At 45.4% G+C, this 15,386-nt stretch overlaps 1 protein-coding gene across 3 annotated transcripts in view; it reads left to right on the forward strand.

The window, feature by feature from the left end:
* Positions 1-15,386, forward strand: part of LOC134337314 (phospholipid-transporting ATPase IC-like) — a 159,964-nt gene that overhangs the window by 33,567 nt on the left and 111,011 nt on the right. The window contains exon 2 of one of the 3 annotated variants that reach the window (XM_063032221.1): positions 10,492-10,588. The exons of 1 other annotated variant lie outside the window; for it this stretch is intronic. The gene's annotated coding sequence lies outside the window, so the exon portion shown is untranslated. Of the gene's footprint in view, positions 1-10,491; positions 10,589-10,731; positions 10,753-15,386 lie in introns of those variants that run through there. One more of the 3 variants, XM_063032222.1, reaches the window with a different exon arrangement.

Below are 15,386 nucleotides of genomic sequence, written 5' to 3' on the forward strand. Positions count from 1 at the left end.
AATCAGGGAGCATATATGGAAATGAATAAACAGTTGAAATTTTGAACCAGGTCCCTTCATCAGGATTGGGAAGGGACGTGGAAGACACCAGAATAAAAAGGTGGGGGAAGTGGACGGAGGTCTAGCTGGAAGGTGATGGGTAAAGCCAGGTGGGTGGGAAAAGGCAAAGATTGGAGAGGAAGGAATCTGATAGGAGAGGAGAGTGGACCAGAGAAGAAAAGGAAGGAGGAGGGGACCCGGGGGAGGTGATAGGTGAGAAGAGGTAAAAGGCCAGCCTGGGGATTAGAAGACGAAAGGAGTGGGAAGGAATTTTGTTTTGGAATAGATTTAACATTGTCACATGTACTGAGGTAGAGTGAGAACACAATTAGATGCCCTTTGTTCCTTTGTTCCATAAATTCCACAAATTCTCCCTGAAGAGCATTGTTTTTACAGAAGTAAAGATGAACAAAGAAACTGAGAGGTCAGCAATAAAACCTTTTTCAGGAGTTTCATTATTTCTGTATCAGAGCATACAAAACTGAAAGTTCAAGTGATTTGTGTGGAGACACTAAAGATGAGAAAAGGTTCAAAAGATCAAAGAAAGTTTATTATCAGAGTACATATATGTCACCATATACCTCATAGAACATAGAATAGTACAGCACAGTACAGGCCCTTCAGCCCACAATATTGTGCCGACCCTCAAATCCTGCCTCCCATATAAGCCCCCACCTTAAATTCCGCCGTATACCTGCCTAGTAGTCTCTTAAACCTCACTAGTGTATCTGCCTCCACCACTGACTCAGGCAGTGCATTCCACGCACCAACCACTCTCTGAGTAAAAAATCTTCCTTTAATATTCCCCTTGAATTTCCCACCCCTTACCTTAAAGCCATGTCCTCTTGTATTGAGCAGTGGTGCCCTGGGGAAGAGGCGCTGGCTATCCACTCTATCTATTCCTCTTATTATCTTGTACACCTCTATCATGTCTCCTTTCATCCTCCTTCTCTCCAAAGAGTAAAGCCCTAGTTCCCTTAATCTCTGATCATAATGCATACTCTCTAAACCAGGCAGCATCCTGGTAAATCTCCTCTGTACCCTTTCCAATGCTTCCACATCGTTCCTATAGTGAGGCGACCAGAACTGGACACAATACTCCAAGTGTGACCTAACCAGAGTTTTATAGAGCTGCATCATTACATCGCGACTCTTAAACTCTATCCCTCGACTTATGAAAGCTAACACCCCATAAGCTTTCTTAATGACCCCATCTACCTGTGAGGCAACTTTCAGGGATCTGTAGACATGTACCCCCTGATCCCTCTGCTCCTCCACACTACCAAGTATCCTGCCATTTACTTCGTACTCTGCCTTGGAGTTTGTCCTTCCAAAGTGTACCACCTCACACTTCTCCGGGTTGAACTCCATCTGCCACTTCTGCATCCTATCAATGTCTCTCCGCAATCTTCGACAATCCTCTACACTATCCACAATACCACCAACCTTTGTGTCATCTGCAAACTTGCCAACCACCCTTCTACCCCCACATCCAGGTCGTTAATAAAAATAACAAAAAGTAGAGGTCCCAGAACAGATCCTTGTGGGACACCACTAGTCACAATCCTCCAATCTGAATGTACTCCCTCCACCATGACCCTCTGCCTTCTGCAGGCAAGCCAATTTTGAATCCACCTGGCCAAACTTCCCTGGATCTCATGCCTTCTGACTTTCTGAATAAGCCTACCATGTGGAACCTTGTCAAATACCTTACTAAAATCCATATAGATCACATCCACTGCACTAACCTCATCTATATGCCTGGTCACCTCCTCAAAGAACTCTATCAAGCTTGTTAGACATGATCTGCCCTTCACAAAGCCATGCTGACTGTCCCTGATCAGACCATGATTCTCTAAATGCCCAGAGATCCTATCCCTAAGAATCTTTTCCAACAGCTTTCCCACCACAGACGTAAGGCTTACTGGTCTATAATTACCCAGACTATCTCTACTACCTTTTTTGAACAAGGGGACAACATTCGCCTCCCTCCAGTCCTCCGGTACCATTCCCATGGACAACGAAGACATAAAGATCCTAGCCAGAGGCTCAGCAATCTCTTCCCTCACCTCGTGGAGCCACCTGGGGAATATTCCATCAGGGCCTGGGGACTTATCCGTCCGAATGTATTTTAACAACTCCAACATCTCCCCTCCCTTAATATCAACATGCTCCAGAACATCAACCTCACTCATATTGTCCTCACCATCATCAAGTTCCCTCTCATTGGTGAATACCGAAGAGAAGTATTCATTGAGGACCTCGCTCACTTCCACAGCCTCCAGGCACATCTTTCCACCTTTATCTCTAATCGGTCCTACCCTCACTCCCATCATCCTTTTTTTCTTCACATAATTGAAGAATGCCTTGGGGTTTTCCTTTACCCTACTTGCCAAGGCCTTCTCATGCCCCTTCTTGCTCTTCTCAGCCCCTTCTTAAGCTCCTTTCTTGCTTCCCTATATTCCTTAATAGACCCATCTGATCCTTGCTTCCTAAACCTCATGTATGCTGCCTTCTTCCACCTGACTAGATTTTCCACCTCACTTGTCACCCATGGTTCCTTCACCCTACCGTTCTTTATCTTCCTCACCGGGACAAGTTTATCCCTAACATCCTGCAAGAGATCTCTAAACATCAACCACATGTCCATAGCGTGTTTCCCTGCAAAAACAACATCCCAATTCACACCCACAAGTTCTTGCCTTATAGCCTCATAATTTGCCCTTCCCCAATTAAAAATTTTCCTGTCCTCTCTGATTCTGTATTTTTCCATGATAATGCTAAAGGCCAGGGAGCGGTGGTCACTGTCCCCCAGATGCTCACCCACTGAGAGATCTGTGACCTGACCCGGTTCATTACCTAGTACTAGATCTAGTATGGCATTCCCCCTAGTTGGCCTGTCCACATACTGTGACAGGAATCCGTCCTGGACACACTTAACAAACTCTGCCCCGTCTAAACCCTTGGAACTAATCAGGTGCCAATCAATATTAAGGAGGTTAAAGTCACCCATGATAACAACCCTGTTATTTTTTGCACCTTTCCAAATTCTGCCTCCCAATCCGCTCCTTTGTATCTCTGCTGCTACCAGGGGGCCTATAGAATACCCCCAATAGAGTGACTGCTCCCTTCCTGTTCCTGACTTCTACCCATACTGACTCAAAAGAAGATCCTGCTATATCACCCACCCTTTCTGTAGCTGTAATAGTATCCCTGACCAGTAATGCCACCCCTCCTCCCCTTTTTCCGCCCTCTCTATCCCTTTTAAAGCACTGAGATCCAGGAATATTGAGAATCCATTCCTGCCCTGGTGCCAGCCAAGTCTCTGTAATGGCCACTACATCATAATTCCATGTATGTATCCAAGCTCTCAGTTCATCACCTTTGTTCCTGATGCTTCTTGCATTGAGGTACACACACTTCTGCCTTACTGTCTTTACACCGTTTATTCTGCCTCTCTTTCCTCAAAGCCTCTCTATATGTTAGATTTGGCTTTACTCCATGCACTTCTTTCACTGCTCTATCGCTCTGGGTCCCATCCTCCTTGCAAATTAGCTTAAACCCTCCCGAACCATGCTAGCAAACCTGCCTGCAAGGATATTGCTCCCCTCGAGTTCAGGTGCAACCCATCCAATCTGTACAGGTCCCACCTTCCCCAGAAGAGATCCCAATGATCCAAAAATCTAAAACCCTGCTCCCTGCACCAACTCCTCAGCCACGCATTCAACTGCCATCTCCTCCAATTCTTATCATCACTGTCACGTAGCACTGGCAGCAATCCTGAGAATGCCACCTTTGAGATCCTGTTCTTCAGCCTTCTGCCTAGTTCCCGAAACTCACACTTCAGGACCTCATCCCTCTTCCTGCCTATGTCGTTGGTCCCAACATGTATCACGACTTCTGGTTGCTTTCCCTCTCATACCAGGATGTCGTGCACCCGGTCAGAGACATCCCGGACCCTGGCACCCGGGAGGCAACAAACCATGCGGGTGTCCTTCTCACATCCACAAAATCTCCTGCCTGCTCCCCTGACTATAGAGTCTCCAATGATGGCAGATCTCCTCTTCTCCGTCCCACCCTTCTGCACCACCAGGTCAGACTCAGTGCCGGAGGCCCTGCCACCGTGGCTCACACCTGGTTGGTCGTCCCCGCCAACAGTATCCAGGACAGTAAACTTATTATCAGGGGAATGGCTACAGGGGTGCTCTGCACTACCTGTCTGCTCACCTTCGTTTTCCCCCCCTCTGACTGTCACCCAACGACCTGCTTCCGACAGCCTAGGTGTGACTACCTCCCTGTAGCTCTCATCTATGACTGCCTCATTCTCCTTTATGAGTCGAAGGTCATCCAGCTGCTGCCTCAGATTCCTTACACGGTCTTCCAGATCGCCCAGCCGCGTGCACTTCTGGCAGATGTGACTCTGTAGGAGAGGGGCGTTCCCCCAAGACTGCCACATCTCACATGAGAGGCACATCACCGTCTCAGGAGACATTGTAAAGACTAACTGCGAGCTAGCTTGTCCTCCGCCGCTTCTCGTCGATGCCTCTCGAGTCAAAGCCTCAAAGCTCCACTCCTTCACTGGCCCACTCACTCACTGGCCGCTTTCCACAATTCTTTTTCCTGCGGGCATACTCAGCAAATCTATCGAATAGTAACTATAATAGGATCAATGAAAGATCAACTAGAGTGCAGAAGACAACAAACTGTGCAAATACAAATATAACAAACAGCAAAAAATAACGAGAACATGAAATAACAAGATAAAGGGACTTTAAAGTGAGATCATTGGCTGTGGGAACATTTCAATGGATGGGCAAGTGAGTGTAGTTATCCCGTTTAGTTCAAGGGCCTGCTAGTTGAGGGGTAGTAACTGTTTTTGAACTTGGAATCCTGGTGGTGCGAGTCCTGGGGCTCCCATACCTTTTTGCTGAAGGCAGCAGCAAGAAAAATGCATGGCCTGGGAGGTGAGGAGCTCTGATGATGGATGCTGCTCTCCTATGGCAGTGTTTCATGTGGATGTGCTCAATGGTTGCGAGGGCTTTACCTGTAATGCACTGGGCTGAATTGACTACCTTTTGCATGATTTTCCACTTGAGGCCATTGGTGTTTCCATACCAGGCGGTGATGCAGCCAGTCAATACACTCTTCCCTACACACCTATAGAAGTCTGTCAAAGTGCTTGAAGACTACCCGTGTCTGAATCAGATATGGAGGTCAGGTGCAGAGCCGTTGCTGACTCTATCGCGGATGTAGAGAGAGGCACAGGTGGAGCAACCAGTGGAGTCGCTGCCTCAAAAAGCAAACAGCCCAAGTTCGATCATGACGTCCGGTGCTTACCGTGTGGAGTTTGCATATTCTCCCTTTGATTTAAGGGATCTCCCCTTTCTGTGGTACTTTGATTTTTTTTTTGTGTTTACAGTCAGATGACAATGAACTTGAACTTAATTGGACACTGTAAATTGTTCCAACCAACCTGCCCGTCTTTGGACTGTGGGAGGAAACCAGAGCACCTGGGGGAAACCCATGCGTTCACAGGGAGAACGTACAAACTCCTTACAGACAGCTGCAGGAAATGAACCCAGGTCACTGGTACTGTAAAGCATTGTGCTAACTACTATGCTATCGTGCCACCCCACAGGGTCCAGGTCCCTCGAAATGTTTTCTATTAATGTATTTATTCATACGATCATAAGATATAGGAACAGAATTAGGCCATCTGGCCCATTGAGTCTGCTCTGCCATTTCATCACAGCCAATCCAATTCCCTCTCAGCCCCAATCTCCTGCCTTCTCCCCGTATCCCTCATGCCCTGACTAATCAAGAATCTATCAACCCCTGCCTTAAATATACTATACCCATTGACTTGGCCTCCAGAGACATCTGTGCAACAGATTCACCACTCTTTGTCATAAGGTGGTGGCTGGGAACAGACCCAAGTGCAAGACACAGGCACTGAAGTACTAGGGACAGGACTAGGATACAGGGTGAGGGCTAGGACATGGACATGAAAACCGGGAACCCGGAACAGGACTGAACAAGAGAGCTAGGAGCCCGGGCTTGGACTCCGAGCCAGAGACTGGACAAGAACCCAGAACCAGGGTCTTGCTTCTGGCTCGGACCCCAGAACTAGGCAAGGACATGACTTGGCTGGCAAGCAGGATGAGGCTGGAGTCTTCAGACTTGAGGCGAGGCTGGGAACCAGAGGCTTGAGGCTTGGGGTCTTGAAGCTTGGCTTGGGTTGAGGCTTGGGGTCTTGAAGCTTGGCTTGGGGTGAGGCTCGAGGCTTGGGGTCTTGAAGCTCCTCCTGGGCAGGGTGCGGTACTCCACCCGACGGAGGCAAGGGACAGGAAGGGATAGAACCAACCGCAGGGTAACGGCAATCTGGCCTGACTTACCCGACGGCGGCAAGGGACAGGAAGGGAACTAGGTTCAGGGTGGCTCCAGGACAAGACTTCAGGCGAGACGAGGTGAGAGTTACCAGCAAGACAAGGCAAGGCTTCAGGCAATGCAAGGCGAGGCAAGAACTTCAGGTGAGGTGAGAGTTACCGGCAAAGCAAGGCAAGGCTTCAGGCAATGCAAGGCGAGGCAAGAACTTCAGGTGAGGCGAGAGTTACCGGCAAGGCAAGGCAAGGCTTCAGGCAATGCAAGGCAAGGCTTCAGGTCAGGCGAGGCGAGGCGAGGCAACAGAAGGCGGGGAAGGGATACAAGGAGTAAGGACAAGAACAATCCAGCAGCCATGCCCTGGTCTCTGGAGGTATTTATGCAGCCAGCCCCAACGAGAATCAGCTGCCTCAATTAGTGCTCAAAAGGAACAGAAACAGGGTAGAGAGGCAAACCCGGAGCAAGGGTTGATAGACTAGACCGTGAACCAGAATGCGGAGTTCATGGACTGGACTGTGACACTCTTTGGCTAAAGAAATTCCTCCTCATCTCCATTCTAATTGAATATTCCTCTTTTCTGAGTCTGTATCCTCTAGTCTTAGACTCCCCCACCAATAGGAAACATCCTCTCCACATCCACTCTATCGAGGCCTTTCAAAATTCGATAGGCTTTAATGAGAACCACACCCCCATTCTTCTGAATACCAGTGAGTACTGACCAAGAGCTATCAAACACTCTTCTTATGATAAGCCTTTCAATTCTGGGATCATTTTCGTAAACCTCCTTTGAACCCTCTCCATTGTCAACACATCCTTTCTAAGATAAGGGGCCCAAAACTGCTCACAATACTCCAAGTGAGGCCTCACCAGTGCCTTATAAAGCTTCAACATTACCTCTTTGCTTTTATATTTTAGTCTTCTCAAAATGAATGCTAACATTCCATTTGCCTTTCTTACCACTGACTCAAGCTGGAAATTAACCTTTCGGGAATCTTGCACGAGGAATCCCTAGTCCCTTTCTGCCTCAGATATTTGAATTTTCTCTCCATTTAGAAAGTAGTCCATGCTATTATATTTTCTAACAAAGTGCATGACCAACTTCCATTTAAATGCTATTGTGCCCACCTCTGCCACATCCTCTGGCAGGTTATTCCATTATATGTCCCTCATTTCATTATATGTACCACCCTCCCTCCCTCTGTATGTCCCTCATTCCATTATATGTCCCTCCCTCCCTCCGTATATCCCTTATTTCATTATATGTCCCTCCCTCCTTCCTTATGTCCCTCATTTGATTATATGTACCACCCTCCCTCTGTATATCCCTTATTTCATTATATATCCCTTCCTCCCTCCATATGTCTTTTGTTTCATTATATGTCTGGTGCACTATCAATTACTCCAAAAGACTGGAAGTTGAATAAATACCGAAAGGCTTTTATTGGCAATAAAATGTGACCTCGGCCATGCTGAGTGTCTGCCCTGGACTGAGGAGGAGGGGCAATGGCGCAATCGCCTTTATTCAGGGGTCTGTGGGAGGAACAACAGGAGCCATCAGCAGAGGGGTGTGTCCAGACAGGTAACCCAGTTACAACATATATATATGGTTTACCACAATGTTCCTCCCTCCCTCCGTATGTCCTTTATTCCATTATATGTACCTCCCTTCACATGAAGACGTTGGCCTCGGTCTCTTTTAGCTTTTTCCTCTTTCATTTTAAACCTACCCCCTTTAGCACAGGCTCCCTTCCCCTGGGAAAAAGACTGTGCTTTCACGACATCTCTGATTGTCCACTCCACTGCCCTCACAGTGAGTTGTGTGTGAAGTTTGGCAGGGGGTTAAACACCTTCTCAAACATCACTTGAGCTGGAAACTTTTTTCGGGGTTTTTAATGAGAAAACTTTGCGAAACTGCAGAAAGTCAAGTAAAACATGTAATAAATTCAATACAGAATCTCCCGGAGCCTGAATATGGTAATGTTACCGATCATTCTCATTATCAGTATTAACCAAGCTAATATACACATGCAGCATTCTATAACTATGCCAGAGTGAACTTGTGGCACAACGACAGCTGAATAGTAATAAACGATAAACACAATAGTAACCTTAAAAGTGCATTTAGTAAATATTTAACAGTACTAAGAAAGTTTAATACAGATACTGCTGTTTCAAGGGCAAATAGTGGATTGTGATGGATAGATCGATAGATAGATACTTTATTGATCCCAAAGGAAATGACAGTGTCACAGTAGCATTACAAGTGCACAGATGTACAAGTACTAGAAGAGAAGTATAAAGAAGAGAAGGGGGGGTCATCACTTCCTCACCTGTAGATTGACTTTGGAGCAGCACTGTTGTCTCAGTCTATTACTAAAAGTGCTCCTCTGTCCAGCCAAAGTGGCATGCAGAGGGTGAGAAACACTGTCCAGAATTTCCAGGATTTTCTATAGGGTCCTTTGTCCTACCATAGCCTCCAGTGTGTCCAGCGTGTCCAGTTTGACTCCTAGAACAGAGCCAGCCTTTCTAATCAGTTTATTGAGCCTGTTGGCATCACCCGTATTGATGCCATTGCCCCCGCATACCACTGTATAGAAGATTGTACTGGTGATAACAGACTGGTAGAACATGTGAAGGAGAGGCCTGCATACTCCAAAGGACCTCAGTCTCCTCAGGAAGTAGAGGCGACTCTGGCCCTTATTGGACACAGCCTCTGCATTGGTGCTCCACTTAAGTCTCTTCTGCCGTGTGTTTCAAGTCGAAATCCAAATTAACCCATTCAGGAAATGATGTTTAAAAAAAGTTTCCCTGTAGGAAGTGATGTTTGTACCATACGAACTGCATACAAAGCAAACAGCACCTCTAGAGGCAGAACACATTTATTTCGCTTCTCAGTCTCCTACCCGCCAAGGGATAAAGTCCTAACCTGACCAACTTCTCCCTTTAACCTGGAGCGAAGTTGACAAGAATGTGGAGAGAATAATGTAGGATTACTGTAGCTGGGCGTTTGGTGTTCTCTTTCCGTATTTTGTGGCCCAGTGACTACACAAGCCAGAAACTAGGCTCAAGGATGATATCTACCCCATTGTAATAAGACGATTAAATAATTCCCTAGTATGATGAGATGGACTCTTAACCTCAAAATATTCCTTGTTATGATGTTGCATCTTATTGCTTACCTGGTTCCTTAAGGTTGCTATGGCCGGGGATGGGATTAGTGGGGATAAGCTCCCACTATCTCCTAAATGCTCCCTATGGCGTGAGTTTCAAATAGCCTCTGACAACCAAGTTGAGCTCTTGTTCTTCACGTCTGGCTTAGCTCCTAAGCCTGGCAGAACTGTTTCTACTAACAGGAGAAGGGGCAAAGGCGGGTTCATTGTGCCTGAAGTCCATTCACATTGGGCAGATGAGGCTCATCAGCCGGGGTTGGTGGCTCATCGAGGAGAAGGAAAGCGCTGATCTCGAACCTCCGCTGCCTTGTGGCTATACCCACTCATGAGGAAAGCTTCAGGAGTAAACCCCGAGGAAAAATCTGGAGCTGGAGTCCCTAAGGCAGTCCTCCATTGAGTTCAACGCTGACTGGCAACTCCTACGAAGCTTCTGGTGCTGAACTGTGTCGGTCTCTGCTGTTCCTTTGGATACATCAGCTGCGTGGAGAGGGGACGCCTGCTGTATTGGCAACAGCTTGCTCTCCATATCAAACTGCCCTGACCCGCATATCATGTCGAGAGCTGGAACACAACGTCTGACTAATAGACGGCCTTAGTTGTTTATCTACACTGCACTGTCTCTGTAGCTGCCCTTTATTCTGGATTGTTATTGTTCTACCTCAGTGCCCTGTGTAATGATCTGAGCTAGTTGAACAGTATGCAAGACAAACTTTTCACTCTACCTCAGTACATGTGACAATAATAAACCAATTTTATTGAAGTGAACTGCTACATCCTAGATTTTGAGACCTGAGCGAGGCAGTGATTGGTATATCCTAAAGAGAGTTGCTCAGTAACGTTTAGGCAATACTTAGTCTCTCTCCTTCCTGATTTCCCTGTGGTTTTTCCTGTTTCCACACAGGATCCATTGCATCACACAGGGCAGTCCAGATTAATCACGCCCACAGAATTGGCAGAACTGCCAGAAGGACAAGACGCACCCACGCTGAGACAGAGAGGTGAGCTGTGTTTAAATAAAATTCTAGTCTTGCGAAATCTTTTCACAAGCTGGCTTGCAGAAAGAACCACTTGAGAAAAAACTGTAAAAATGCACAGTGACATTTTGTCCAGCACTCTGGTCTTGCTTTGCCTGAAAGAACTGATGAATTGATCTGCAAGAAGAGTATGTAGAGCAAGTTTTTCTGCTGTACCTTGGTATTGAAAGTTTCTCATTTTGATTCAGGGTCTTGACCTGAAATGCTGAGTATCTCTTTCCCTCCACAGATGCTGTCTGACCAGCTGAGTTTTGAGTTCATTTTTATCTCTACAAAATATTTCTAATTATCTTTTGCCTTTATTCTCTACATCAGAGTGTGAAATCTCGTTTGTCATAATAGACTCTGTGTCTAAAATACAAAGCCAATAATCACACATGAGCCGCCTGCTTTTGAGGTACATTGACGCTTCTGTTAGAGTACTTTATACATTATTCCAAGGCGCAATTCAGGGTTTACATCCGTAGATCCCTCAGAGTTGTCGTGCAGGTTGATAGGGTGGTTAAGACGGTGTATGCTGTGCTGGTATTCGTTAGTCAGGGGACTGAGTTCAAGAGCTGTGAGGTAAAGTCTTTAAAACTGGTTAGACACGCTTGGTATATTGTGGTCAGTTCTGGTTGCCTCATTATAGGAAGGACGTGGAAACCTTAGAGAGGGTGCAGTGGAGACTTACAAGGCTGATGCCGAGAACATCTTATGAGGAAGGGCTGACTAAGCTAGAACTTTTGTCTTTGGAGCGAAGGAGGATGAGAGGTGACGTGATCGAGGTGTACAAGATGATAAGAAGAATAGATCTAGTGGACAGCCAGAGACTGTTCCCCAGGGTGGAAATGGCCAGTTCAAGGAGGCATGATTTTGGTGATTGGAGGAAAGCACTAGGAGGATGTCAGAGGTAGTTTTTTTTAACGCAGTGTTGTGTGCATGGAGTGTGCTGCCAGGGTTGGCGATAGACACGGATACATTTGGGATATTTAAGAAACGGTTAGATAGGCACATGGATGAAAGAAAATTGGAGGGCTACGTAGGAGGGAAGGGTTAGATCGATCTTGGATTTGGTTAAGTGATCAGCACAGCATATCACGGTACAGTAGCACGGTGGTTAGGGTAAAGCTTTACAGTACAAACAACCCGGGTTCAATTCCCACTGCTGCCTGTAAGGAGTTTGTACGATCTCCCCATGACTGTGCAGGCTTTCCCCGGTTTCCTCCCACAGTCCAAAGACATGTCGGTCGCTGGGTTGATTGGTCACAGCAAATTGTCCTGTGATCAGGCTAGGTTCAATCAGAGGTTGCTGGACAGCACGGCTTGAAAGTCCAGAAGGGCCTGTTCTGCATTGAATCTCAATAAACAAATAAACAAACAAACAAACAAGCATTGTGGGCTGAATGGCCTGTACTTTTCTATAATTTGCATAGATTTTAGTTTACATAATATTATCAGTAAACTAAATGCATTTTAAGATGCCTTCCTGCCTGTACAATGAATGGGAAGCTTCAACATACAGCAAATCATACTTATGAATAGTTACCCAACTAAACCAATATTATTAACAAAGGCAAGGATTTATTGAATGAGGTATCAAGATTCACTTGTCATTTGTTTTAGAGTAGCTATTATTTATTCTATTGTGAACCAGTCTGTATACACTTCACGCTCTACCCTTCCTCCTTCCCCTTTACTGTAAAGGAGTTTAATGTTGCTTAAGCATTTGAATAGAGTGCACTGTTCAGTCCAAGTTCCCCACACTGGTTCATTCGTTTTCAACCTCTTACTGGACATCTACTTTGGAGAAGCAAGAGTTGGGAAGTAATATTTGACCCTTTCTGAATCCTGGAACCACAGACTCTCTGCAGATCGTCTCCAAGTGACATGAGGGGAAGGCTGGCTGGCTTTGGTGCCCAGTTTTTCTGAACACTGTCCGTAAGTTATGCTCAAAGAAAGTAATAATTTGACCGGAATGACAGCAGGTGTAATTAATATTAATGAATAAATACCAAACCAAGTGTAATTAATATTATTAAGCAAATACAAAATCAAGTGTAATTAATATGAATGAGGAAATACAAAGAATCAGAATTAGGTTTAATATCACAGGCATATGTTGTAAAATTTGTTATCAGCAGCAGCTGTACAATGCAATACATGATAATATAGAAGGAAATAATCAATTAGAGTAAAAAAAATTATATATATATATTGAAAATAGCTAAATTAAAAATAGTGCAAAACAGAAATAATATTAAAAAAAAAGGTAGTGTTGATGGGTTCAATGTCCATTTAGGAATCGGAATGCAGAAGGGACGATGGCAGAGGGAAGAAGCTGTTCCTGACTCACTGAGTGTGTGCCTTCGGGCTTCTGTACCTCCTTCCTGACAGTAACGATGAGAAAAGGGCACATCCTGGGTGATGGGAGTTTTTAATAATAGGCGCCGCCTTTCTGAGGCATGGCTCGTTGAAGGTGTCTTGGATACTATGGAGGCTAATACCCAAGATGGAGCTGACTAATTTTACAACTTTCTTTAGCATCTTTCGATCCTGTGCAGTAGCCCCCCCCCCCCCACCAACCCCCATACCGGTCAGTGATGCAGCCTGTCAGAATGCTCTCCACAGGACATCTCGAGTATTTTAGCTTACTAAACCACATCTAAGAGAGGAAACGCTATCAGCTCAGAGTATTACAGGAAAGATACTAGCATGGATATAGTTTGCCTGACTGGCAGGAGGCAAAGAGATTAAAGGGGGCCTTTTCTGATTGGCTGCTGGTGACTTGTGGTGTTCCACAGGAGTCAGTATTGGGACTACTTGTTTTTACGTTATACGTCAATGATTTGGATGATGGAATTAATGGCTTTGTGACCAGGTTTGCAGACGATATGAAGATTGGTGGAGCGGCAGGTAACGTTGAGGAAGCAGAGAGTCTGCAGAAGGACTGAGATTGGGAGAATGGGCAAAGAAATGGCAGCTAGAATACATTGTCGGGAAATGTATGGTCATGCACTTTAGCACAAGGAATAAAAGTGTAGAAAAGTTCCAGATTAGTCAGAATGTCAAAGGTTATGGGGAGAAGGCAGGAAAATGGGGTTGAGAAGGATAATAAATCAGCCATGATGGAGTGGCATAGCAGATGCGATGGACTGAATGGCCTAATTCTGCACCAATATCTTTTGTCAAGTTCAGGTTTATTGTCATTCAACCATATACATTTATCTGGCTGAGCAAAACACTGTTGCTCTGGACCAAGGTGCATGTAAATCACACAAAACATGTCAAGTAATATTACTGCAAATAAGCTAACAAATCAAAATATATACCAGAAGATTGACATTTAGTATGAGGTGCAATTGCGATACAAGTTAAAAAGTAAACAGTATAACACTACTGACGCTTCATACATGGTGAGCCCTGGCCGGTGGCCGGGAGTTCAGTCGCCTCACAGCCTGGGGGAGGAAGCTGTTTCCCATCCTGACAGTTGTTGTCTTAATGCTACGGGACCTCCTGCCTGATGGTAGGTTAAGGGATTGTTGGAAAGGTCATCGATAATTCTAAGGGCCCAGCGTACAGAGCACTCTTGATAAATATCTCGGATGGGTGGAAGAGAGACCCCAAAGATCCTGTCAGAGGTCCTCGCAATACCTTGTAGCGTCTTGTGGCCAGATGCTATCCAATTCCTGTACCGGACGGTGATGCAGCCGGTCAGAGAGATTGTTGGACGGATGGGAGGGATGGTGCACCTGTAAAAATTGGCTAGAATGGGGCTGAGGTGGGAGCCTCGCTCACCTGAATCTCCTCAAAGATTGGAGACACTGCTGTAATTTCTTAAAGGTGTTGACTATTCCTCGAAGGATACAGGAACAAGTGTGTGTTCAGTACTTTTGAGGTAGAAAAATAATTTTTTTTAACAAAATAAACTTTATTCACAATAAAAAGTAATGACAAGAATAAACCTTTTAATGCTTTTTTATTCTTCACAATTCATAATCAATGCTTTCTGTACTGTTCTCTTGCATTCGTACACGTCAGTCCCACAGCTGCCCCTCTTGTGCCTCCTGCGGGGGTACGTTAACCTCTACAATAATTGAGGGTCTTCCTCCTCCCTCTTCAGGAGGGGAGGATCTTCCTCACTGAGTGATTAAAGGGCCATGAGTATCTGGAGTTGGCCAGAGTGTTAGTAGCTTTTTCTTCTTCTTGTAAAGTTTAATGGTGGTTGGCAGACTCCCTCTTACTGAGTTGGAGTGTGGAGCAAGAAGACAGGAAGTGTACCCACTAAAATAGCCCCAACCCCCAAAAATATCAAAAAGTCTAATTCTTTTCAGAAAGTCAAATATGCACTGATATACATTATAATGGTAGTGATATCCTAACAAACCTCCCATGTTAAACTGTATCTCCCCCAAAGATCTCAATCTAACAATTAGATGTTTCCTTTGCACCTCATAGGATCTACACTCAAACAATAGATACTCTACTATTTTTTGACAAATGCACTCCCTAGGGGTAAGACCATAAGATATAGGTGCAGATTAAGCCATTTGATCCATTGAGACTGCTCCACTCTTTCATCAAGGCTGATCCATTTCCCTCGCTGCCTTCTCCCCATATCCCTTCATTCCTGACTAACCGAATGAAGGGATCAATCTCTGGTTTAAATACACCCAATGACTTGGCTTCCACAGCCGCCTATGGCAATGAATTCCACGGTTTCCCCACTCTCTGGCTAAAGAAATTCCTTCTCATCTCCAATCTAAGTGAATGTCCCTCTGTC

This window comes from Mobula hypostoma, chromosome 24 (assembly GCF_963921235.1).
Source record: "Mobula hypostoma chromosome 24, sMobHyp1.1, whole genome shotgun sequence".
In the NCBI taxonomy this organism is placed as follows: Eukaryota; Metazoa; Chordata; class Chondrichthyes; order Myliobatiformes; family Myliobatidae; genus Mobula; species Mobula hypostoma.